This window comes from Seriola lalandi, unplaced genomic scaffold (genome assembly GCF_002814215.2).
Source record: "Seriola lalandi dorsalis isolate HSWRI2012SDOR001 ecotype SW California unplaced genomic scaffold, Sedor1 jcf7180002054984, whole genome shotgun sequence".
In the NCBI taxonomy this organism is placed as follows: domain Eukaryota; kingdom Metazoa; phylum Chordata; class Actinopteri; order Carangiformes; family Carangidae; genus Seriola; species Seriola lalandi.
Genome location: NW_019525533.1, coordinates 304,437 through 308,412, shown reverse-complemented (window position 1 = coordinate 308,412; position 3,976 = coordinate 304,437).

Sequence of the window (3,976 nt, the reverse complement as noted above, 5' to 3'; positions counted from 1 at the left end):
GGTGTTTGTGACTGAGTAGTTAACAGCTGTAACAGACGCCTCCGTTTCCACCAGGGCTTCACTGTCGCTGGTGCTTTCAGGCTGCAGAGTAAAAGACTGAAATGCATCTTGTCCTTCAGTGTGGACATCAACATTCAGGGAGTCAACAGGACTGTATAGTGGACATAGACTGTAAGGCATCATTTCGTTTTTACAATAACCATGAGACTCAGGTCTCAACAAGGACTCATGTGATAAAAATTTACCGGTCTCATAGACAAATCCTCCATCAGGCCGGGAGTCTAGAGAATCCATCTTATCTGCGTCTATTCCAAAGAAAGATAATGATCCACTAGTATCATAGACAGATCCTCTACCAGGTTCTTCAACTGGTTTACCACAGTAGTATGAAGAATAGCAAGTAGAACCTCCCACTATAGGGCGAGATAAATGTTTAGGATTAAGACAATCAATGTCATAGATAACTTCCCTAACAGGGCGAAAAGAACTATAGACAGCTTCAGCGTCAGGGTCAGGGTCAGGTTGTGCAGAATTAACTCTGCAGATCCTGGACAGAGCGTCCCTGATCCTTCTGGCTGCCCGGCTGAAACATGACGATCCTCTTCCTGTTCTTTCACGTTTCACAGTCGACGCCATTTTGCTGCGTCACAGTCGGAGTCAGTGGAGCTGAATGAGCAACAGAACCCAGGAAATAATCGGGAGACGTTCTCGTCCGTCTTTCTGAGACGCAGGTCTGACTTCACATCTGTGCATCACATCTGTGTTCATTTCCTGCCCGTGTTTTCAGTCCCTTCTTCAGCCACAACCGACTCTTCTCTTTCTGTCTCTGTTTGTCTGCTTCGTGTTTCTCCCAGACCCTGAAATAAATTAAGAGGATGTCAGATTCAAATCTCCCACTAATATTTCAGCTCATCTATTCAACAAACAGACTTGTGTAACTCTAAACGCCCCACCACAGGCCTGCAGTGAATTCTACCTTCACGAAGGTTGTAAGGTGAATGTTTTTAAGCCGTTTTAGAGAATCGTTGATTCCACTGTAACACAGGCTAGGTGTACCTAATAAACTGCCAATTGAGTGTAGGTTTTTGTTAAATGAAAATAAGATAGAAAGTGAAACAGAAACCTACAAACCTAACTATTACAAAATAACTGAACAAGAGAAATCAGTAAATATTCTCTTCCACTAAAACACAAGAAGCTCCTTCACTTTCTTCTTTCTCCTACAGACCTTTAATAAACCAGTGTTTATTTTACATAAATGACATTTTAAAATATATTTCATAAATAAGCCACATGTGCCTTTGTGCAGTTTAAGCGTCTACATGTGCACATTGTTTTATACATGTACAAATCTAATTAATTAGTTTATTAATTAATTACTTCTAACCCGAACACACTGTTTCTTAGAGGTTCAAACATCTGTAGCCCCTCGTCTCTTCACACACACTTCACAAAGAATATTAGTCACATTAGACTCGGGATAATCGCTGATCTCCTGTTACCTTCTGCTGAAGCCTGTCAGTCTGTGACTCGGTTTGTGGGTCGGTGGAAATGGACAAACACAATCCGCCGTTTAACGAGCTGCAGCTTCAGTGAACAACACAGCAGTCTGAGTGAAATGAGTGTTCAATATCCTCAGGAAGGAGAAACTCAGGTGTCCACGGTTCTTAGTCGTTTACGCTCTTCCACATTACAGAACTCGGGAAGGTTGGTTAAAAAAACATTTTAAAAAAATTAAAAAGTCTGACATGTTATCTTAAAATTTTGTTTCTTTTTTTTATTCTCTCACAAATTCAAGTACAAAACAGTTCTCCGGCGTGTTACAGCGGTTAAACGTGTTACTGAAGGAAATGGAGACAAAAGTCGGAATTTCCTGGAATGACCTGAGCTCGTTGTATCCATGGATGTGGTATAAAACCTTATAAGGTCATTAAACATCCATTGTTTACATCCATGGATGTTTTTTTCCCCCAACTTTATCAAAGTTTCATTTCTAAACAATCACGGCACATTTTCCATTTAAATAAAAAGCATTTAACCGGACAGTTGTAAATATGTAGGAAAAAAAAGGAATAAATGTCAAACAGTCTAAAGATTAAACCAAATGTGATACGATTTCTTTGAATAAGAGAAGTGACGAATGGAAGTACAAAAGAAGAAAGTAGTGTTTAATTTATTTATGTATTTATTCACTTTAATGTTCTACACAGCCCTTAATGTCTTGACCACGTGACCACATTTCCGTCTTGTTAAGATATAAGTAGCCCTGTGTAACTGTCTAATAACAGACAGGTTTCATTGATGGTTTAATGGTAATTACATGATTAGGAATACAGTGGGTAAAGAAGGACTTGATGAAAGTTTGACTTTAGCCGCTGTGTGTCTGAAGTTGTGTAGAGAAGGACTTCAGAGTCTTCTAAGCCTCTGGCCCGAGATAATCTAAGGTTCTGAGCCCAGCCGGACCCTGAGTCCCGTGTCCCAGCCAACTCTCTCTCAGTCCCTATGTAGGTCATCATGTTAAATGAGCCTCTATTTTTATTTATACTGTATTAGTATAGTCAAAGTCACTGGAGTCAACAAATACACAAATAAAGGTGTAACTTTCACTTCCTTTTTCTGTCAGTTATCAACCTGTTGATCTGTGTGACTTTAAACAGCCTTTATCATGTAGCTGTGAATAGGGAACTACATGACCGCAGGAGTATCTCTGCTCACGCGCCTACAGTGCTGGCCTTTTAAATGTTTTATTTATATATGTATATATTTATAATTATTTTCCTGGTTCTGCTGATGCACCAAGAACTGTGTCCTCCAGGGAAGACAGCAGCTGATTCTGAGTCTCAGTAAGTAGGAGTTTATCACTTCTACACTTTGTGTTAATATATACTGAACATGTGTGTATTCAGTGTGTGTGCACACAGCCCACTGTTGCCTCTGTGAAAATACATTTTACAGCAACTCATTCTGCCATTTATTTAATTTTAAAGTGATAAAATCAAATGAAATCATGTGAAGTGAAGAAAGACATTTCCTCACATCAGTCCAGTGACACAGGAAGCAATGAGACAGTGACTGTGCACAAGTCAGCAAATACACTCTATTATTCACGTTATATTATCTTAATATGCTATTATGTATTATTATTGTTATTATCATTATTAACTATTACTGTGGTTTCTGTAATATATAAAGATGACTGAATGTAGAGTTTAGCTGGTCTATGACCTGCTCTGTAGTGTTGTATCACAGGAAGTTGATTTGGTTTTATGTCACAACTTGTCTGCAACTAAACAGGGAAGTTGAGTAATTAGTTCATTGCACATCAGCTCAAATTGACTGACTGAACCATTTCCACTTCACATCCAGAGATCTCTTCGCTGCTTCTTCTTTGATGTGAGCTTGTTTGGTGAGAAACATTTTCATGGATTTTACGTTCTGGCTTGTTAACATAGTGAGTTATATTATGTTTTTACTTTTCACGAACTGCACTGAAAAATACAGGATATGATGTTTTATCTGCTGGAGTTTGGTTTAGCAGAAAGACACTGATGACATAAGAGGGTTGTTAACTTTAGCAGCTCGTCTGTGGAATTATTCAGCAGTGACATTAAATGTGATATTTCACATGTTGATGATAATATACTTACAACACAGTAAAGTGCAGGTGTACAGGAGAAGTTCCAGCAGTGAATGTGTTATTCACATTTGAAGTAGAAATTCAGCTGAAGAACTTGAATGTTTAGTAAAATCCGCTGTATTATTGTGTTTGTAAATCCAGGTGAGGAGTTTCATGGCGGCTCTGTCTGTGAATATGGTGACAGCCAACCTGTTACTGAGCGTCTTCTTTCTGTCAGGTGAGCTGTGTGTTCACTCTCTTTAATAGATAACTGAGAGACCAAATTGTTTGCCGGGGTTAAAGGAAGTAAGGGTTCCCACTCTTTTGTAGTGATCATTTTTTCCAGGACATTTTCAGTGA